Below are 22,924 nucleotides of genomic sequence, written 5' to 3'. Positions count from 1 at the left end.
ATTATTGTTTATACAGTAATCACGAAGAGAATGCTAGCGAGAATTCGTTTCTACATTTTGGGTTGTTTGGGGGGATTTCATTTCTTTTGTTGTTTTAAAGCATGAGATGGGTAAGGATACACAATGAGTGAGAGGGTTGGGGAAAAGAGGACGTCCATGGCGGGGTGGTCCAGCCTCCAGCCCAGGGCAAGATGAGCTCTCTTTAAAACACTGAAGTCCATGCTGCCAGGGTGTAACATTGTCCTTTGGTGGAGTTTTTGGTGGAGCTTTTGGTTGGAATTTTTAATGTTGTGAGGCTCAAGGGAAGTCTTGACTGCTCCTCATTCCAGCTCTTGCTGGATTACCTGTCCAAGGTACAGAGCAACGATGCACCCCATTCATGTGGAGGAGCTGGGGCTCCGATGTGTGCTGCCTCACAGTCTGGTCCCTTTCTTAGGGAGGATCCACTGAGCAGTGGCTTGGATGCAGTCCTCACACACCTTCACAATACTTCTTCATTTTCTCGTAGCCAGGAAGGATGTGACTAGAGCTGCACAGAGATTCCCAGTGGGGCTCCCCCCCATGGTTCCGGGCCCCCAGGGGCTGACTGCTGGGAGGCTGCTGTGCTGGTGCTGCTTGCCTGCTTGCAGCCTCCCCTGGGATCTGGGCTGGAAGCTGCTTCAATCTCAGCATACTTGTTCTTGTATGGGTGGAGGTGTGAATGCCTCTGAAACAACCTGATCCCTATACACCAGCCTGGGCAATTACAAAACCCCCAGTATCCTGGGCAATTGAGATCCAGCCCCAAATCTGACAGCTGTGCCTGCTTTTGAGCTTTCCCCCCTCCCTCCCTAATATTTTCACTCCCCCAGGTTATGTGAAACCTTGTTGAGATGCTTTAACACGATCACATCCCTTCCAGAAACACAGGACTTGGACCAAGGGTTTAACCCTGGGGCAATGCCGTTGAACTGTGCTCTGTGCATTAACTGAGAGCAGGACCCATCCTGGGAGACACCACTTAGTTAATTAAATAAACCAGCGACCTCTGAGCCAGGAGCGAAAACAAGAGCTAAAGGAGGAGAACGGGCTCTCTCCCTGCTGTGCTTCTGCTCCCTGTGCTTTGCTTCTGCAGCTGCCCAGCGGGGCCGAGCTCCTCCCGGCAGCTCGGGGCAGGCTGTTTTCCCTAACACCCAGTGGTATTCCAAATATTATGTTCTGCATTTCTTTTCTGTAAAGAAAAGGTGCTAAAATAAAAGCAGAGCTGAAAGAAAAACAGAGGACCTGTCCTGATTTGTGGTCCTTCCTTTTTCAGCTCTCTCCGCGAACAAATTTATTAACCTTGTTGGGACTGTTTGTCTTTCCTCTTATAAAACGTCTTTCCCTCAAAAGGAAAAACTGCCAATGTGTTATTAAAGGAAGGTCAGATCCCAGTGCCCTTTTCCCTGTTGATTCAGTGTTTGGAAAGAAAACTTAACGGGTAGTTTCTCTAAAAGGACGCTGTTGAGAAGTAAGAACTTGAGTTCAGTTTGCCTTTAGCCTTCAATTTTTCACTTTTCCTTCCCTCTTTCATTCAGTGGAACACGACCTGTTTCTGTATATATGTGGTTTCCCAGCCTAATTTCTCTAGTACTGACTATTTCCACTTGCATTGCTTTAAAGAAAGATTGCATCTCCATTATAATCAACAAAACCACCTGCTTCATTAGAAATACAAACAATTGTCAAACGTTGTCACGGATTTTTGTGGAGACTGGTTTTAAACGCAGCCTTTGCTTTCCATCTAGAGCTGTGCTGCTCCCGTTGGCTTGGTGCACGTGGCTGTGCTAAGTGATATCTTTTAATGATCTCTGGCATGTCGGAAAGGTAGATTTTTCAAAAGAGCTCAGCACCAGAGCTCTGAATAATTGATTTTTTACTTTGGGTTGTTGAACTAAAAAAAAGAAATAAAAATGTAATTTTTAAAATCTAATTTCTTTCTGATCCTGCTAAGAGGAAGATTATTTAGCAAAATAAATGGAGTACCTTAAATGTTTCGTTTGATTCATTTTTGCTTCAGCTGCAAGCTCCAAAACCATTTAAATCCCTCTTTAAAAATTAAATGCTGATAATTTTTTGAAACTAATGTACTTGGGAAAGAGAACGAAACATTTCAAGACATCTTCAAAGTGCGAAGGAGTAGCGTTATTTATTTTCCCCATTGCTTCTCCCTTAAAGAAGCCATGGCCTCAGTTCTACCATATAGAAATAACCATGGGAGGGTTCCTTCCCTCGTTCCTAAAAAAACGGCAAAGAAAAAGGGATGCATCTAGAAGGAGATTCAATCCTTCTGCCTTTCTTTAATAGCTACAGGGGTAGCACTCCTGAATTGTGTTCTTTCCTGTGTTTAGGGTCAGGAGGACGAACTCAGGTTCAGGGGATGCTCTGTGTTAGGCACTGCACACATTGTGAAATGCTTAAGCGGGCTCCCTTGCCTCTTCAGGGAGTAAAGATGATAGACTGCTGGGAAGCGATGCGGTTTGTAAATGAAAGGCATCGACATCCTGAACAATATGTAGATTAGTCTATATTAGCAACCAGCTTCATTTGGCTGAGGCTGATGAGCTCAGTGAGAGTCCTGCTGCTAAGGGTGCTCCATGCTTCTAAGGGAGCGCAGGTGGACGTTAAACCAAGGCTTCACTGCTGTCTGAGCAGAGTTGTTCCATCCCCTTCCCCTCAATCCGTTCTGCTCTTTCTGCTGGGTGCCCTAAAATAGCGTTCTGCTCGGCGCAGGCAGTTCAGCAGTGGGTGAGCAGATTCTTTTAGGAAATATTTAGGCATGAGGTACTCCGAGGCATGACGGAAAGCCTTGAAACACAAGGTGTCATATTTTTATCGCGGGATCTTTCTGTAAGTGTCTGTGAAATGCGAGCTTGCTGCTTATTTTGGAAGGAGGACTAACAGTGTTTTTATTATCTCTGAGCACGCTAAGCTGAGTCAGTGTAATGTAATTAACGAGGCCATCTCCCATTAGGGGACAGCGGTAAGAGCTATTGCTAATTACTTTACAGGTGTCAGAGAGATGCTGCTGCAGCAGGAGCTGGCGGTGCACAGAAGATGGTGCAGGAAGATGTTGGCTCTTTGCAAGGGCCCAGCTGCATCACCACCAGGTTGCATTGCCTCCACAGAAACTGCACTGTGCGTGCCGGACGGCTTGGGTGGTTCGGGGAGCAGGTTGGTACTCACACCAACAGAACTCCTTCCAGTGCTGATGTTTCCTTGCAGGGCCAGCTGGGATGGGGGGGGGAGCGGTTGTCTGCATTCACAGAACTGGGTTCCAGCTTTAGCTCCAAAGTAAAGAAACGTTTGAGGGACAGTTTGTTCTGGGGAAGGAATGTGTGAGACTGGCAGGTCAGCGCTGATAACCTTACCCAGAGAGCACTGAAACATGATACTCAGCATTGAATAGAGAGATCGGCCCTGGCCTCCCACCATGCCAAACACAGGAGAAAATGCTATTGTTTTATAAACTTGCCCCAACTTTCCCATAATTGAACTTAGGAGTAGAGCAGCCTGGAGGAGCCTCTGTATTATTCCCTCATCCATTTGTTCTCAGATGTGGACGTAGTGCCGGAAACATCACAGGCTTTATCTGCCTGACCTTCTGCCCAGCAGACTATGAAATGTTGTCCATTAACCTCACAACTGAGCCCACTAACTCACTTCTGGCTGAAACATCTCTGCCACTCCGTCTGGGCAGAGCATGCGGTGGATAACCCACTGTTTCCCTTAATAGTTTCTCTTAATGGCTAGACTGTCTCTGTTTAAAGCAGTAATTAGCCCTGCTGCTCCTATTGCATCCCTGTTTCATGGTTCACTGTAGTTTAGAATCTGTGCACAGGAGGTTGCTGCAGGTTGGGAGGGAGGTGATGTGGTGGGTTCGGGTGGAGTGGCATGGTGTATGTGGAAGGCGAGGTGTAAGATCTGGCTTTCAGGTGTAAGGCTGTATTTTGTTATCTGTAACTGTCAAGGTTTAGTTGGGGCTCAGTTTGGGTGTTGGCAGAGCTGGGTGAGGTCTCAGAGGAATTGCTGGAGGTCCAGAGAGGATTGCAGCTTACTGCTTTGGCTCCAGGGCTGATTCAGCAGCTCGCTGCCTTGATCAAACTGCTGAAAAACTCCAGCATTCCCCCATGCCCTGCCTGGCTACATTACTTTTCCATCTTTGTTGTCGTAAGCCCTAAATTCACTCACAAAATCATTCAACTCCTTGTTTATCTTCTTCTTTAGGCTCCATAATTGCAGCGACTGCTGAGATAACAAAGTCTGCTTTGAGACCACCACTACAGCCCCTGGGAAGCACTGAGCCCCCTCTGCATCAGGATGTGCTTTCTGCAGGACTACTGAGTGAGTCAAGAGCTAGATTTGCCTTGCTCTGAACTGAACAAATACAGCAAGGCACAGCCTGCTCCAAGCTTCTTTAGTACTGCCTTCACCAGGAAGCAGCAGCTGGGTCCAGCAAGGTGAGCCGTATTTTACTGGGGAAAAACTGTGTGTGAGTGTTGTGACAGGCAGCCTGGCAGCTGGGGGTTGCCTCCTGAGCAGATTTGGACCATCTCTGTTTGCAGAGCGCATTTTTTCAGGGCTCATCATATTTAAGGGTGTTGATTTTAATGTATTTTCTTTGGACGGTGACTCAACAGTGGAGGAACTGGTTCCAAGAAGGAATGGCATTGACTGGAATGTCTTCGCTGGAAGCTCTGGATGTCAGCGGTATCCAGAGAGGGATTTGTCCACAAACCCTTTCCTTGGACCTCTCCCAAAGCAAGCGCCTAAAGAACGAGCCATTTGCATGGGGAATTGTTGTCTTTCCCAAGGATGGGTGCAATTTTGAGTGAAACCATCTCAAACAGCTCGTGCAACTTAGGGAAGTGGCACAACGGCATGGTAAAGAACAGAATTCTGGGCTGATGGATCCCTAGCATCAGTAAATGCCTGTTTTGAGGAGCTCTGGAGCCTGCCCTTCCCTTCCTTCTGACACATCCCATTTGGGGCAGGAAGATGGGGTTTGCAGCTGGGGCAGTTTCAATGGGTGATGCTGGTTGGCAAAACATGAAGTGTATGACTCTGCACATGGGGTGATGACTTCTGTTCTCTTCTTGGATATATGTTGGAGGATACAGCTGTATTGGGGTGAGCCAGAGTCTGGAGCTCAGGCAGGCTTAAAGAGCTCAGTGCCTGTGTCTTACTGAAGAGAAAGTTCAGAAACAGTGTGATTCCCTGCACCAGGAGGGGATTTCTGATGTGTAACAGATATAAGAGGATCCAGTGGATGGAAATTGAACTCAGGTTGGAAATGAGACAACTGCGGAGCAACATGGTAATTACCCAGTGGAGCAGCTGCTCAACAAGGCGAGGGGGAAATTCATTCTTGCTTGGATGCCTCACCTTGAACCTGGATATCTTCCTGGAAGGGATGCTCTAGTTCAGCTATGAGCTGGATAATATTATGCACTGATGGGAGAAACAAGCTGAAGAATGGTGTCCTGGATCTTTTCACATACTGGGCAGCTTTCCCTTGTGTTATTGAGCTCACTGCAAAAGTAGTTATTTGACTATTGAAAGGCAGAAGCCGCTCTGGGCTCTACAGCCTTTTAAAGTTACTCAAATTGCTATGGAGAGAACTTGATATTGACTCCTTAAATGGGGAGAGCTGGTTACCTGTCACAGCTCAGAACACTTGAGTTTGATGCTCTAAGTAGACGGCGTTCAGCCTCCCGGCAACGTGCTATGGGATAGGGGTGGGAAATGCAGATATCTGGTGTGTCATGAGGGAAATGAGTTCACACCAAATGGAAAACTTGCTTCTTTTTGTTTGCTTGTTTTCTTGTCCCTTAAGACCAAATAATAACGGGACAAGCGAAACGTTTCATTTTACCCCCAAAATGTTGTGCTTCGTTGCGCGGTTCTTTCTGACGTACAGTCACCCGCTTTCCTTTACAACCTCAGTTTTTAGACAAGCAAACAAAAATGTCACTCTGAGACAAAGCAGCGGAAAATCTGGTTCTGTAAACTGGCAGGGAGCTCTGGCTGTCAGCTCCGTGCCAGGGAGCTCCTCTTTCCCCAGCTGTCCGTGCAGGGAGGGCTGCTTGGGGCTGTGGATGAAGACGTCAGCGCAGCGAGGCAGCGATGCTCCCAGGGGATCGGTGCTGTGTTTTATTCTGCACACGTTTCAAAGCCAAACTCCGGGAGTGTGGGCATTGTGCTGTGGCTGTGCAGGTGCCATCAGTGCATCCAGCAGCTGCACGTGTGCCTTCTGGGTGTCAGCAAGTGCTGCTCTTGTGCAGCAGGACTGTCATTTGAGGAAGCAGAGCTGCACACCAAGGAACAAACGCCACTTCTGTGCAGCACGTGTAGTGTTCTCCTGAAAGACTTAGCTAAGATAAGGCAAGGTGGAATGGGACGTAAATCACGATCAAATAGCTGTGGTATGACGCTGTGTTTTCCCCCTTTCTCTTTGCGATATTCCTCTCAGTTCATCAGTTTTACGGCAGAGGCTTGGAGCAGCTCTGTGCCTGATTCTTGTTAAAAGTTGCTCACATCTGTTAATGTGGGGCAGCTGCTGTGGCTGTCGCAGCATTTCTGGGCTGCAGGTCAATGTAAAGGGATTTGGGTAGCGCAGTTCCATCTGAAGGGCTGTCTTGCTAATTCTGGTATGTTGGATGACTCCTGGAAGCAGTTTTCCTGAGCTATCACAAGGGTTTGTAGTAAATCTTAACGAGGCACTCCTGCTATGATAAATCATTTGTTTCTCTTGTAGGATCTTGGATTATGGTCTCTATGGAAAACGGGAGGAACCTCAAACCCTGCTTCAAGATGGTTACCTGGCTGTTTACCATCCTGCCAGAAAACATGACAGCAGTCACCCAAAAGCCTCAGGATACTGTCTGCTGTTTGTAAAAGTCAATGCATGCCTCCTGAGGCAAACAGCAGCTCTTGAAATTAGATGCTTGGTTTTACCCAAGTCCATGAGGTAAAAGGATTCTTCCCTTTCCCTATCACTTGTGTTAAAAAGGATCCAGAAGGGATTTACAACCAAATCAAGAGAAAAGGTGACCAAGCCAGAAATGAATCGCACCTGCACAAACACTTTGTTTGGGGCCACTGGGATGAGACTGGAAAACACATAGAAGTCAGTGGCTGTTCCTCCTGAGGAACTCAGAAGCTGAAGTAAAAACCAAAACAAACTGAAGACCAGAGGTGACCAGTTTCCCAAATGTTCATGATAGATTAGGCCAGTCATGCACTTTCAGCACAGCCCCTTTTCCCTTCCTTCCCATGTTATCCTTTCCATGTTACGTATTCTTTTGGGTATTTCCTTATATGATTTTTGCTGTTAACAGTAAGCAGACACTTGGAAACGTCCTGATCTGGGAAGATTTCCAGGTGAAATGGGCACGCAGTGGGCGTGTTTCAAGGGTGTGGGGACATCCGCAGGAGCTGTGACGGGTGTGAATTAACGTCATTGCTAATTTGCCTTTCTCTCAGCAGAGACAGCAAAATTCACTGGTTTCAGTCTCTGGTGTGATGGAAGACAGATTCTATCAGAAACATCTCCATGTCATCCAGTTGGCCAAGACACCTACAGGTTAGTTTCTAATTCAATAATGCATGACCTCTTGATTAGAACATTTACATAGTTTGTAACTAAAGAAGAATCCTAAGGGATCAGATCTAAAACTTGCTGAAATTTATCTATGTCTTTAGTTGGTTGCAGCAGACTTGATGTCTTGAACAACTGTTAACGTGGAATCCTCTGAAGTGATGGTGTGAGTGCCTGTGCTTGTAAAAGACAGGTTGGACAAAGGTGTTGGGGTGATAAATCCTGAGGAGAAGTGATGTGCATTCTTTAGTTAAGTGGAATTAACGAAGCAATAGCAAATTATCTTACTCCAGGCAACTGCTATTGTGTAATCCTGCAAGTGGGTTTAATTTGTAGCCTGAGACACGCTGCTAAAGGTTCATCCCATTAAACCTGGGGACTTAACTGTGGTATCTAAGGTAGAGTGTCATCACCCTTAACAGTGGAGAGAAATAAGCATGGCCAAGGGGTGATCCAGATCTCGCCCAATGGCAGGGAGATTGGAACAAGGTGGTCTTTAAGGTCCCCTCCAGCCTAAGCCATTCTGTGATTCTGTGATCTTGGCTGTGTTACTGCCTTGGTGCGTGCTTTTTCTCTCTGGATGTAGAGAGAGCTGAGGGAAGGGGCTGCTGTTTGGTGGGGACAGTCTGGATCTACAGCTTGGAGGGATGGAAACCTGAGAAGGTTCCATCTTGGATCTGCAACTTGGAGGGAACAGAACCTGAGAAGTGTTGCAGGCATCGTTGCTGGCAGGAATTCTCAGTGAATTGCTGTGACTGGAAGGGTCAAGTTGCCTTTGGATGGGTTTGGGGAGTTGTTTTAAGATGAAATCTGATAGATTTATGGAAGGGATTATATGACAAAACAGCAATGCTTCGAACCTGAAAAAGCTTTTTTTGAGTCCTTGCCTATCTAATCTGTTGATATCCCCAACATTTTTTAAGAGAGATCAGATCACTCTTTATACCCTGTGTATACAAAGAAGCATAATTTGTTTTTTTCTATCTGCTGGGCTGGGGAAGCTCTGCCTGCAGCGGAGCAGGAGGTGAGCAGCTCCCTTCAGACCTGTTGGCATCACTGTCTTGTAAGTGCCTGAGTGTCACATTCAGTCCCCACACATGGGGACAAGAGGGAATTTTCCATCCAGATTCATTTGGTTAGGATGGAAGGAGACTGGTGGTGGTATGTAGAGCTTTTTTTTTTCCTCTTTTTTTTGGTTGTGTTTGTTTTGCCCTTCTGCATAACAGGGTCTGCTTCCCAGGTTCTCCTAGGAGATGCATTTAACAAATTCCCTGCTAATGTCCTCCTTGTGTTTCCTCAGGATGAGGAGCCCGCAGGGGAGAGGGCTCTGCCATGCCATTTCTGCCAGACTTTGTAAAAGATAGGAAAAGAGATTGGGGAGGTGATGATAAATAAGGCCTATTTTGAGTGGGAAATGGAGTGCAGGCCTGGGGAAAGACAGTCACAACTCATACTGCTGAAATGCAATTGCTGATGGGCCGGTTAAATTCAAAAGGCAATGTCCCAGGCCCAGATGTTTAAGAACTTCAGCATGACTTGAAAGTGGCATAACAATAAAAGGGCTCTTGTTTGGAAACAGTTTCTTAGAGGTTAAAAAAAAAAAAAAAAAGGCTGTTTCAAAGTGAGCTGTTCCATCTGGCGTTGAAATCCTTGTGTCCTGGGCGTGGAGGGGCAGTGACATGGCTGTGGAGTGTCACCATCATTCACGAGTGCTGGATTTGCTGCCACTGTTCAGCTCTAAAAGGGATGCATCTGCTCTGTGGATGGATGAGTGTAGCCACGCTGCTGTAGGGCAGGATCCTAGGTGGTGCAGGGGGTGAGCAAAGAGGAGCAGAGTCCCTGAAGTTAATGGAGAGGAGTGAAAGCCGCTGTGTGTGTCAAAAGGTCTGGCACCCCCTGATTCTGGGATGTGAAGAGCCTGTAGCTACCTCATTTATGCCCCTTGCCCAATGTTAGGTCCAAGCCAAACCTCAGAGTGGTCCTTGAGATGCCAGTGGAGCGGCTCCTTCGGTGATATTGCAGTAAAACTATGAGATCAGGCTCAGGAATTTGGCTGTGGATAAATGAAACTGCGGCAGAAGAGGCAGAGCAGGGCAGACCCACCTGCTTAGCACTTAGCACTGCAGATCTGCTTCCGCAGCCAGCAAACTCCAGTTAGCAATCACAGCCTGACAACATGAGCCGCGGTATTCCCATGGTCTTCTGGGGACAGCACTCTGCCCCCACGCTTTCAGATGTGTAGTTGGATCTTTCCCAGTGATCCCATTAGGACTCTTCAGGGAGACGCAGGGAAATTATGTTAAGAAGATAATTATAGGGTAGCCCGGATAAAAAGGCAGGTCAGGAACAATTTGAAGAGTTGGGGAATGAGTTCAGTCAGACGTAGAGGTGTCATAAGTTGTCCCCTCTCTCTGAGGCTGCCTCAGATGAAACTTCAGTTGCAGCTTTTTGCACGCTCCTCTGGTTTCCAGTATTTCTCTGGCACAGAAAACTCCTTGCTGTATGTATACCAGGTACTGCCAGAGCTGGAGTTAGCTGAGAACAGTTGGATTATAGGATTTAGAGACAGATGGGACCTTTTTCATTATGTTTTTTTTTACGATTAGCTCGCAACATAACATGTGAGGCAGTCACGTATTTCATATTCACACAACAAATTATGCATCTACTATGAAATAGCTCTCGTTTCCTTCTCTGGAATAAAGTATGAATTTCCATCTGGAATATATAATGTGCTTTCCATATGTAGGAATGGAGACATGTTACAAGTATCAAAGCGGTAAGAACATTTTGGATGGTAATATGCTGTAGAAGTGTCTGTCCAGCGAATGTAGGAGAGCTGTCAGTTGATTCATGCATTCTAAGACGTAACTTGAGAGTGGGTTTTAAGCCCAGTGGGATCCTTGAGCAAGGTCTTCTGGTGAAGGATACTGGCTGTAGGACATCCGTGCTGGAGGGGGCTGTAGTGCTCGTGATTCTGCCTGAAGTCCGGCCTACTCTGGCCATATGAAGAAGAGGTCAAACCAGCTTTTAGGTCTGTAAAATACTTGGTTACTCACTTTCCAGAGCTCATCTTGGGTGGTGAGTGTGTCCTGGAGGGTGGGCTCAGGATCGTGCCCTCTGTACTGGTCCTCCCTGATGTGCCAGTCCCGTTCTGGGGCTAGTCCAACCAAGGGTGTCTGGGAGAAGCTGCTACAAATTGTTGCTGCAGGCCTGTTTGGGGCAGGATTCGTGATGCTGGGCAGACAGCCACGAGTCTTGGTGTCTCTCAGTGTGTCTGGAGATTGTGTGGGGGCTATTGAGGATTTCTGCTTTTGCTGCCTCCACGTCAGATAGGCAGTCTGGCCGCACGACAGCAGAAGGTGCCCTGCTACCAGTTCAACGTCTTTGTTTCTGGATAGTTTCTGTTACACGTAGGGCATGTCACAGTTTTCACTTTTTTCTTTTTTTTTTTAAACTTATGATATCCTCAAAGCCTGTTTCCGAAGGGTGAATGGGATAATTTACTGCACAGGGCATTTTTGTGAATATCTATAGAAATGGCATCTGGTCTCCAAATGGAGACCTTCTCCCCCCTCCAGGTCCTTAAGAGAACATGACAGTAATGGAGCAATAATGAAATGTTTCAAGAGGAGTGTCGGAAAGTTCAGAGTGGTATGGGGGAGTTATAAATCTGGGCTACATTTGGCTTGAGGAAGAAACCCCTTTATAAACTTATTAGCTGCTGACACCGTGCTTCTCTCACCTTGCCCAAGATGTAGAGCTCACCTCAACACCGTCACACTGCCTTTCACTTGCACCTGCCTCAAGGTGCTGCCATCTCAGCACCACTTTTTGCTTCCCAGGAGATCAGTAGCAGGGAGATCAAGCACACACTGATGCATTTGGTGTATTCTGGCCGGAGTCTCCATGGTGCTCTGTAGACCTTCACCGTCCTCTCCTGCATTTATCCACTCGAAATGAGAGCAGACAGCACCCAGCAACACTGAGGCTGCCCAGGAGGTCTTCAGATTGCTTGGTACTGGGAGAAACCTTCTTTCCATGGAGTCAGGGTTGCTAATTCCTTCAATAAGAGTATGGGCCAAACATGGGCACTTTAGAGGTGTGATGAGTACATCTCCCCTTTGAAGCAATTTGTCCCATCAAAATACTGAAGCCTTGATTTCAGTTTTGTTCAGACTAGTTTTTGGGTGCCTAAATGACAACTTCTTTCAACTTTGTAGTCATCTGTTAATTATTCATGTTGTTTCCGATCTGTGCATTTGACAAGATTACTCTTTTCCTTTCGTCTTCAGGAAGATTGTTTCAGATTCCAACCTGGGAATCTTTTAGCACTGAAAAGCTATTTGTGATTTTGTAGCTTTCAGTCTAAAATATGGTAACTTTCCTAAGGAAATTGCAAAGGCTGTTGCTACAAACAGAGGTGGGACACCTCTGTTTGGAATTGGAACAACTTGGAATTTGGAATTTGGAACAACTTGGAATTACAACTTCCAAGTTGTAACTCATGTCACCTATTTTAGATACCTCTCAGGGTAAGATGAAGGTGTGTGTTTCCATGGTTGACAGAGGTCTCTGGGTGAAGGGTTTGTGTTAGGCACCACGCTCTGAGAACATTGTGATGGACTTCACTGGATCACAGGATCATTACAGTTGGAAAAGGCCTCTAAGATCACCCCGTCCAACCACTGACCCACCCCCACCATGCCCACTGACCACATCCCTCAGTGCCACATCTCCACGGTTCTTGAACACCTCCAGAGACGGTGACTCCACCACCTCCTGGACAGCCTGTACCACTGCATCACCGCTCTTTCAGATTAGAATTTTTTCCTAATATCCATCCTGAACCTCATGCTGCTGCTGTTACCTGGGAGCAGAGGCCAACCCCCATCTCGCCTCAACCTCCTGTCAGGGAGCTGTACATAGTGATAAGGCCACCTCTGAGCCTCCTCTTCTCCAGACTGAGCCATCCCATTCCCTCAGCTGCTCCCCCTAATACATGTGATTTGCAGTGTAGACATCCGTATCTGAGCAGATATCAAGCTCTCTATCACCCATGCACAGAAACGGGAACCAGGAAGGTACGATTCATGAAGAATATTTAGGCTGTATGGTGAGGAGCGTGCAAATGTTGAATACTGTTGCTTTATAATGATTTTCTTCTGATCTTGGCTGGAGACATCATCATCTGCTGAGGTTTGCATCTTGATTAATTTTTGATGTCCGTTGTGCAGTCATTTCTTGATCCAAGTGATGTGCAGCGTGGCAGCTGGCGGAGGACCCTAATCAGTATACTTTTATCTTATCAAGAGTCGGAATCAGATCTTCTTGTTTTTAGAAGGAAAACAATATGATGCGTCGCTCCCAAACTGGTACTTACCATGGCTGAATGCAGGATAGCTAGCTCAGAATCATGTAAGGAAGGGGGGCTAAATATATGGGACTGGCTGAGAAATATGTTCCTCATCTGGCTTTGTGAATCGTGCGAACTCTTGTTTCTGCAGTCAGTGGTTACAAAATACTGCTAAGTGTCTTTTGGAGAGAGTTGCGAAGGGACCGCACATTTAATTAATAGTGGTTGCATATGTCTAAATAAATTCCTGCAAAAAGAGACATTTTTAAGGAGATCTTATGATAAAACTGCTCTGGAGGCAAAGTTAGGCTTTCCCAGTTTCACATTTAATTAACTTAGTCTGACTTTTATAGGGCTTTGTGTTATGCGTTTCGTTCTTCAGTAAACAAATGGCAGAAAATTAAAGCAGAGCAACTGCCAATGAACAGTAAATTTAATTGAAAAATAATGAGTTGCCATGGGGTGCCGTAGGGTTCTGCAAAGATAACGTTATTTATCTTGGAAAACTTCCACTTGCATTTGTCACAACGTGATATATAAGAGGAACAAAAGGAAGAAATACGGCGTCAGATAGGAAAGGGCTAAAGCCTGATTCCTCATAGTGGATCTGGGACTGGAGTTAGGTGGAGTGAAAAACTGATTTCCTGCACTCGGTGACAGCTCAGTACGGTTTCCATCTGATGCATCGCTAAGTGAAATGTTGTGTCGGGAAGAGAAGTCAAGTGGCTGGAATTTGCAAGGCCCAGATGAGCAGGAAGGAAGAAGAGCATCAGTGTCACAGGAGGGGAGAAACGTGCAAAGCGATCTCGCTTCTCTCATGGTGAAACAAAAGGCTCTGAGTCTTCCTCTGGTTTCAGGGGAAATCGAGTGTCAGGAAACCAGAGGAGCGAGCCCTTGAACTGAATGCTGAATTAAGACAGCCACAAGATGTCTTCATTTTGGGTTAAAATGATGCAAGTGGATCACCAGGCCTTGTCCTCTCTGCGAAATACTTGAAATTCAATCGGATTGAATAACTCTCTGGGCAGTGTGTTGCAAGAGCAAATTGCAGACATTGACTGACAGTGAACTGTTAATCCGGTTGACAGAATAAGCAGTTACTCTGTTTTTGGCCATGTAACAGATCCGAAGCCCAGGGTATCTCCCTGTGGGTGAAGGTGATGTCCTGGGCATCCCAAACCCTTCCTGCTAAGCTGCGATCTGCAGACGAGACCCCTTTCACCCTGCACATGTTCCTTGGATTGCCAGCGGATGAAATGCGATGTGTAGCAGTTCATTTTTGCAACATCTGTTTTCCAAGCTCATCATTTCCCAGCAGTTCCCACTCTGCAGCAAAACCCACCTTATTTACAGCCTTCACATTTGGAGGGCTCCACAGAGCCCAGATTTGGCTGACATTTGCAAGGTTCCTGCTTTTCATTTCGACCCATTCTTGCTTTATTTTTAGCTGTTTTAAAGTGACACATGTTTCCGTCTTTTAGGTAATGAGATGCTTTCCACTTAATTCAATCACTAGTTAATTTGATCCTCTATTTAATTTGTTCCAAACGTCTGGAAGCAAAATTCTGTATCGTAAGTATATGTATATATTACATATATAGCTTCTACCCTTTGCTCTGATCATTCCGCCTGCTCTAAATAAGCCTTATAATTCAATCTTGGGCTATTGAAACTTGCCATTTTAATTAATAAGAAAAGCCAAAATCGAAGAAGGACAGAAGTTAAAGAAAACGTTTAAGGAATGAGTCCTAGTAATAGAAGATGGCTGTGACTGAACGTTGCATCACGGAGTACCTGCTGTTGGCTAATTACTCAGTTATGGGCTATCACATCTGTAAGAGTGGGGCTGAGGGTGGGGGTGATAGCAAAGTCTTTTAGGAGAACGTTAAGAATAAACATGACAGCCCCTTGCATGGAACAAGGCTCAGGGCTCGTTGTGATAAAATGGGGTCTAAAACCAAAACTGTTGCGTAGCAAAGTTTTGTCAGTCACCCAGAGCCTTTGGAGCCTGGAAGTCAGATGGCAGGGGAAGAACTGTGCCAAATCCGTGTCGTTTCCAGCGCTGTCAGGAGCACCCGCCGGCACTCCATAAAGCTTTCACTTCCATCTCCAACAGATCCCCCCAAACCCCTCGCCAACCTCGTTTAATCAAACACTCACCTCAGTGCTCAACCTCTCCGCTGACCTTTCTGGCTTTCGCCTCAACGGATCGGCCCATGTGAGCGTCGCACCCAGCTGGTATCTGGGAGCGGATCTGTCGGAGCGCACGCAGCCCACTTTGGGGCCAGGGTGGCCATGGGATGAGTGGTTTTGCATGACTCTCCCTGGCACCTTGCTCCTGTGGTCATCTCATGGGGTTTGCAGAGGCAGTGGGGAGCAGGTGTGGTGGCAATCTGGGGCTTTGGACCATAGGTATTGTTGGCATGAGGGGCATTTTTCTGTGTCCCGGTGTGTGCAGTGTAGTTGTGGGGCAGCTGAAGCCCTTCGTGACCTCTGTGCCGCAGATTCTAAGCTGACATCCCCGGACCTCCATGCAGTGTCATTGGATGGGTGTCAAGGATCCTGGAGTGCAATCCTGAGCCCAGGCGCTCTCCCTGCCTCTGCCACTGCTTCCCTGTGGGGCCTTGGTCACATCACTTTGTACTTTGCTCTGCCCCACAGACCCCAGGGTTCTTCTTTCTGCCCTGTAATGCAGCTGGCGGGAGGCTGGGTGCTTTGCGTTGCCAGAATGCAACCAGGAACTGGGGAAACAGCGAATCATCAGAGGCACAGAATCAGTGCCAGAGTAGCAAAGGGGAATGTGCTGGGAAGTGCACACAAATGCAGCACTTGGGACCTTTGTCCACGACAGTGAGCAGTCACAGTGAGAGGCCAGCTGGATCTCATGCTGGCCTGTTTTTTTAATCTCAATTTCACTGTTTGGGTTTTTTTTGCAAAAAATGAAAAGAAAGGGAAAGTGGAAGGGGAAGAGGTAGGAGAAGGAAAGAAAAGAGTGCTGTTCCTGAATAGCACAGTGGTGCTCCCTGGAACTCCTTCTGTCTCACTTGTACCAGTGGTGCTTGCTGCTGTAGGTGCAGTGGGTGCACCCTCCTAAACCCAGAGCCTCCTGTTCACCTCTCCTGTCTGCCAGACCTATCTCATCTGCTTGTACCTGAGCCTCCATCTCCCTCCTCTTCCCACCCTGATGGAAAGCAAGCCTAACAGAAAGAGCAGCGCTAATGATCACGACCCCGCTACTATTTTATTTCCAATTGGCAGCCCATGCAAGCAGCCCTATTTTCTTTTCTAATAGGAAACTTTATGATGTACCAAATTACCCTGTAATAGTCTGTGCTGAGCTGCCTCCTGAAAGGTAAACGAGTTTGATTTTTTATGATCGGTTATTATTACGTTTTTTTGCCTATTCCATAAAAAGAGGGGAATTGCAGTAAAGAGACTCTCGGGTTGCAGAGCAGAGCTGCTGGCAGCCAGCTGGTGCCCAGGGAGCGCTGCAGGTGCTGCAGCAGTGACAGGCGGGTGGGTGGCTCAGGGGGTCCAGTACAGCCCTGCAGCTCATGTGGGTGCTGATGGTGCAAGAAGCTTCTCCAGGCGCAGGAGGGAGGTGTTGGGGGCTGCAGAGCCCAGCGTTGCTCTGCACGATGTGGAGTGCCATCTCCTGGCTCGATAGGAATTAACTGGGGCTCCGTCAGCGCTGCTCGATCCGCTGGGGCAGCTGCTGCTGCTCCCTCAGGGCTGGAGTCTTGGTCGGGAGATTATCCAGAAAAAGAACAGCTGCAGGAGGTGGGAGTGCTTGATGCAGAGCTGCTCTCCTGAGCTAGGCGGGGAGGGCTCGTTTCCTGATAATGGCCTCATGTTAATTAGAGGAGCTGAGCCATCACGCTACCCAAGTAGGAATTGAAGTTGACGCTGCTCTGGGAAGTCCCGCTGGCGTTTTCCGCTGCCTTTTGCAGTGGAGAAGCAGCAGGGAGATGTGGGATGAGATCCAAGGTGTGATTAGACAGAAACTTCCCATGGGCATCGCTTTTATTTTAGCTGAAATGAGGTGTCTGAATATCTTTCTGGCTCTGCATGGAGATGACTGTAAAGACCACACTGTAGTCATTGTAATGTCTGCTTCTATTGGCAAAAACAGAATCGTAGAATCAATTGAGTTGGAAGGGGCTCTTGAAGGCCACCGAGTCCAACTCCCCTGCAGTGGACAGGGTCACCTACAGCTCGATTGGGTGCTCAAATATGTGACTAGGTGCTTATGTAGCTGGACATTTAGAAGAACTGGAGCAGGAGAGGTGAAGTCCCACGTGGTGGTCGCAGTCCCCTGGTACAGTGATGTTTCTTGCTGAGAAGGTCCTCTCACATATGGGTCTTTGCTGGGTGCATCTAATCACTGCCTGTATCCATCATGTTTCCATAATTTGAGCTAAACTGGGATAAATCTGACTGCAAAATAAGGAACCATTTACGTGAAAAAGATTCAAACTTGGTCCAGTGAACATACTTCTCATTTTTTCAGCGTATTTTTCCGGTAACTGTAAAAATTGTTTGAAAAATTGGCTGTATCTATTAACAGTTACTTCAATAGGAAGAGGAAATCTGTAGTGGTGGAAAAAGAGCAATGATTTTGTGAACAAATAATAATACACTCTCCATTGAAGTGCTTGTTGAAACCTGTGATTAAAAGCACCCTATTCAATTTTGCAGTACCATCTTCGGTTGAAAAATGACATTTAAATATGCCTAGCTTTAACAATTAAAACCATATTTAGGAGTTTGACCAGGGTTGCCAGTTACAATTGCTGTGTGGGTAACAAAGGGTTTTTTTTTTTGCCTGCAAGCAGCCCCATGGGTGGGTGCCTGCTGCTCGGCTCACGCCTCTTATGTGTGTGCATCTGTAAAAGCAAGCAAGCTCAATGAGAGCCCTCCAGTCGCGTGAATAAAGGGGGACTTAATAGAGCTATGTTGGTATTTATAGCAACTTCTGTTGCTTGCCTGTCACCGTGAATCAGCCTGCAGGTGCACTTTGGCACCATTGCATCTGCTGGGCTGGGTTGCCCGCTTGTTTGCTGGGCGCAGCCACTGGTGGCCTTGGATGCTGGGGCAGTGCCTGGGATGTGCTGTGCATGGGTAGCAGCAGCTGGTGCCTGGCTGCAGGGTGGGTAGGAAATGGGACCTCATGGGAAATGAGAGGTGGCTGAGGACAGCTGGAACATCCCAGCATTGGTTCCCAGGGATCCCCAGCTCCGCTCAGAAAGCCTTTGGGGTGACCAGTTGGAAATGCTTCCAAAGCTCTGTGTTGGTTGGTTCCCTGTAATGCGTCTCAAGAAAACATCCCTTTCCCATATTCTGTGTACAGACCTTTGGGTTTGCTCATCTCAAGACACTGTGCGGAAGGTGACAGTTCCTTCTGCCTGTCCATCTGTCTGTCTGACGAACCCCAACGTGGCCCGTGGAAACCAGTTCCCTTGGAGAATGTGAGCGTCCATTTCAGCTTCTCTGGCTTGAAAAGCCTGCCCAGTTGGAGCCTGTTCCTGCCTGTCTCACCTCAGTGGTTTTGGGGAGGCTGCTGCCTGTGGGGCATCCTCCTTCCCTCCGTCAGGCAAGGTGCTCTCCTGTCCCAGGGAGACCAAAGGGACCTCGTGGCTGAAAGAAATAGAAGCAGATCTTTGCACTTGTACAGTTTAGCACTGAGTGCGTGAAATAAAGGGCAGTAATTCCTTTGGATTCACCTACTGTCCAACTTTCTGGTACAAGACTACACGTTATTTCCCTATAGAGAGCAGAGATGAGAATCACTTTAGAGAATTACCCATCCTTGTGTGGCTGTGTAACGGCAGTGAACATCACTTTGCAGTTGTGGCTGAGCAGTTATAAGACGTCCTCTTAGCAGAGACAGAGGGGCAGCCCAGGCTGGGAACCGAGCCCTCTGCATTCAGCAATAACTTCACCCACTTTTAACTCATCCCTTTCCTTAGTTCTTTACACCTACCAACACCCTGCTTTGGTTTCTTTGAAAGCCCTCTGTTTATGATATGTGGGTGAAATCTGGTCATGCTGTACTGTTTATTAGTCCAAAACTGAGGTCAGGCAGGTTGGATTTCTTTCCCGAGTGCTTTTATAATATTTGTGTTAGCTGGGCAGCTAAGTGCTGTCAGATGTAGCAGCAATGGAGCTTGCTGCTGTTGAAATTTTTATGGTTTCATGCATTTTACAGCATCACCTGTCAGACTCCAGCAATCATGATGTCACCTGTAGTGGAATATATAAATTTGAACAGCATAGACTGGAGCTAGGGGAGTTCTTTGGTAATCTCTGCTCTGTTCTCCCCTCCTCCTCCGCAGGGGAGGCAGGGAGGTCTGAGGCATGGCGAAAGAAAAGGAGCAGACTTCCCTTCTCCCCTGGGCTTTGCCGCAGCCGTTCTGCATGATCTGGGCAAAATCGTTGCCTTCGCTGCGGTTTCCATCCTGCCTCTTTGTTTGGCTCGCTGCATCCCTTGGAGCTGATCTCCTGTGTTTGTCCCACAGCATGGGAAAGGCTCAGCTGGTGCAAGGGAATCCCCAGTTGCTGTGCTGCAGAGGTGCCCTGTGTGTATGGGATGGAGATGGCAGAGGTTGCAGGTACTGTGGGGCTGGAGGTGAGGGATGGAAGGAAGAGGCCTGCTTAGTGAGTTCTGGGAAGTACCCAGGAACCACAAAGTAGAATCACAGAATCATAGAATCGTTTGGTTGGGCAGGGACCCTTAAAGGCCATCTAGTCCAACTCCCCTGCAATGAACGGGGCAGCTATAGCTCCATTAGGTGCTCAGAGCCCTGTCCAGCCTGACCTTGAGTGTCTCCAAGGAAGGGGCATCCACCACCTCTCTGGGCAAGTAGCTTCGAAGGTGAGTGTTCCTGCAGCACCAGCTGACACATAGCTTCCCTTACCCTGGCAATGGTGGAGCCCCATCTCCAGCTGCTGTAGATCAGTGCAGTGTCACTGATCAGAGTGGTCCTTCCTCCCAGTGCCCCAGATGATGTATCCCAAGATCTTTAGGAACCATGCTGGCTGGGCACGATGCTCACTGGTGGTGGGCTGCTTTGCTGTCTGCATGCTTTCAGGTTGTGTCTCTGGTAGATATTTTCCCTCTTGGGGCACCCCCTAGTTTCAATCCACTCTGCTGCTTAGCTCCCTCTTTCTGGGTGGTGATTGATCTCTGTTTAATTTCAATGTCATTGCAGTTTTGGTGACAGTCCATTTTCAGCAGCGGTGCCAAAACGGGGGGACCCAGTGAAGTTCCTTGGGGAGAACAGAGGTTTATTGAGTACAGGTTGGTCAAAACCTGATGGAGGCTTGAGCTCAGGGCTGGCTGCAAGGTCCGTGCTCGGCTCAGCACCAGGCGCTGGGATGGAAGCGGCTGTGCAGCCGTATCCTCAGCTCACCCGTGGTCCACTCGCTCCAACCAATCTGGTACTTAGTGATTAGCAAAAGATGTGACAAAAGGTCAAATAGGAGCTCAGATCTGTGATTTTGGCAGCAGGAAAGTGACTGCTTTTTTTCCTCATTCCCATTGGTTGGTGTAGTCTTCTCCCTGTAAACATGACCTAATCAAGTATCAAATGAGCATTAAGATGATATTCCATGTGGCTTAGCAACCCTAAATGAAGACATGTAGCTCTGCTGCTGGGCTATAAACCCTCAGTAAATACGGCTTAAGAACACACTGATCAGGTTTTAAGAGCTCTGTAACTGATACACATCTTATGGTATCGTTAGGCCTCAATAAATGTGTTTCTAATAATCGCTATTTACTGAGGTTTCGCAACTACGCCAGAGGTACATATCTGTTACCTTGTGGTCCAGCCTCAATAAATGTGTTTTTAATAATCAATTGGTACTTCAATAATAAACGATAATTGCTTTATTAAATATGAATTTGAACATGTTCTGCATTTCAGTCGCACTGAATTCACCATCTCTGTATTTTTTTCACTCTGGAGGAGCTTTTACTGACTGGCTCTTGGTACAAGCATGCATCAAACATTACTGCTCCTGCAGAGCATCGCTGGCTTCTGATTTATAACTCATGACAAGTATTTCACTGCTTTGTTTCTACTCCAGCCCAAGCAGTCTATCTGTAGCTTCCAAGCAGTCTTCCTGTGAGAAATGTTGCAGTCTCTCTTATGGATCATTAACTGGAAATGAACTTGGGACCTTCAGATGTAAACATACAGCCTGCTGCCGTATGACCTAGCAGACCGACATTTATTCTTGGCAGCACAAGTAATAGTACTGCGGGACTCTAATCTTTTACACAATAACTGAAGAGGAAGGTTGGTTTCTTGCAGTGCCATTGAGAAAGCCTTATTGTTTTTCAGGACCTGGGTCTCAGCACAGGTCTTCAGAGCCAGATGCTCCCGTAGCACAGATGTCCTAGCTCACCTGCCACTGACTGCCCTCCTGTGCCTCCTTCCCATCGGTTCCTAAAGCGAGGTTTCTTCCCAGGGCTGGTCCAGCTGTTCTGGAGCATATCAAGCTTTGCGGTGTATCCCCTGATGCAGAGGCCAGACCTGGAACAAGAGGTGAGGTACACAGGTCTGTGATTCACATCACTGCATCCAGATGCCCAGTAGGTTCATCTTGTGTCCTAAATCGTAGAATCATGGAATTGTTTGAGTTGGAATGGACCCGTAAAGCCATCTAGTCCAACTCCCCTGCCCTGAACAGGGACACCGACAGCTTGATCAGGTGCTCAGAGCCCCATCCAGCCTGACCTTGAATGTCTCCAAGGACAGGGTTTCCACCACCTCTCTGGGCAACTTTTTCTTTATATCCAGTCTAAATCTCCCCTCTTTTAGTCTGAAACCATTTCCCCTTGTCCTATCACAACAGACCCTGCTCAAGAGTCTGTCCCCTTTCTTCTTACAGCCCCTTTAGGTATGGAAATGCCATCCCAGGTCTCCCTGGAGCCTCCCCTTCTCGAGGCTGCACAGCTCTAGCTCTCAGCCTGTCCTCGTAGGGAAGGTGTTCCATCCCTGGGTGCTTTTTTGTGCTCCTCCCCTGGATGTGCTCTAACAGGTCCTAATATGAGATCTCTGATAAGAGGTCTTTGCAATCTTCTGTACTTTTGTGCTTGGAAATATCCTGCACACCAAAGGCACAGCAACACGTTATTCCTGTCCCTACAGAGGAGAGAGACAGCCAGAGCCTCCCACTTGCAATTCACATGAAGGATGCTCTGAATCCCAGCCCCAGATGACCTTTCAGAGCTTGGCTGAACCAGGGTCCTCTCCCCACCTGGGACCTTGTGCATCAAGTCTAGCCCCCCAGGGTCGAGAGAGGCAATAGGGCTGGATGCACAGCTATCCCCCCTTTGCCACCCCGTTCAGCTCACCCAGCAGGATGAGGGAGGGAAGGGAAGCGTGCTGCAGCTGGGACACTGCGGATGCCAACTCCTTCAAACAATGAGAACCGTATGTGTGCGTCAGTGTTCCTCGCGTATGCCGAATGTCACATCGCATTAAGGCACATCAAGCCGTAGCGGGTGCAGAGTTCGATGCCTTTAATTAGGCCAGTCAAAGGCAGGAATTCCCTTCTGCCTGGTGAGCCTGCTCCCGTGACAAGAAGATTAGCTTGTGATCATCAACCTCGGAGGTTTCCATCCCATTTTAAGTCATTTACAATTTTCTCTTCCCCGCTCTGGTAGTTTGGAGGGGCTGTTTTCATTCCAGGAGGGCAGGGGTCAAAGCATTTTGCTGAATGTGCCCAGTGTCTGTTTGGGCAAATCTGCTCCCTCCTGCACGACATCTGGGCCAGACATTTGTGTGTCTGCCTGGACCCAACAGAAGGGCTGTCAGAGCACCAGGGCTTGCTTACACTGACAATGTATATATGGTGGACATCACCTGGTCCATGGGTTTGACAGGTACAGTAGCAAAAACACTGAAGAATGGAAATCCTCCTGTCTGGTGCCACATGCC

The 22,924-nt window shown here is 47.5% G+C and overlaps 1 long non-coding RNA gene across 3 annotated transcripts in view; it reads left to right on the top strand.

Moving 5' to 3' along the window:
• The window catches only part of LOC110407401, a 63,122-nt gene that overhangs the window by 7,399 nt on the left and 32,799 nt on the right, over nucleotides 1–22,924 (top strand). For 2 of the 3 annotated variants that reach the window (XR_002443883.1, XR_002443882.1), the window contains exons 3-7: nucleotides 3,030–3,192; nucleotides 4,246–4,478; nucleotides 6,776–6,988; nucleotides 7,504–7,603; nucleotides 21,323–21,526. This is a non-coding gene — a long non-coding RNA (uncharacterized LOC110407401). The remainder of the gene's footprint in view (nucleotides 1–3,029; nucleotides 3,193–4,245; nucleotides 4,479–6,775; nucleotides 6,989–7,503; nucleotides 7,604–21,322; nucleotides 21,527–22,924) is intronic. The other variant, XR_002443884.1, reaches the window with a different exon arrangement.

The sequence above is a fragment of the Numida meleagris genome, chromosome 17, assembly GCF_002078875.1.
Source record: "Numida meleagris isolate 19003 breed g44 Domestic line chromosome 17, NumMel1.0, whole genome shotgun sequence".
NCBI classification, from domain to species: Eukaryota; Metazoa; Chordata; class Aves; order Galliformes; family Numididae; genus Numida; species Numida meleagris.
The sequence above is the reverse complement of the archived record's forward strand: the minus strand, read 5'-3'. Positions and strand labels throughout refer to the sequence as shown.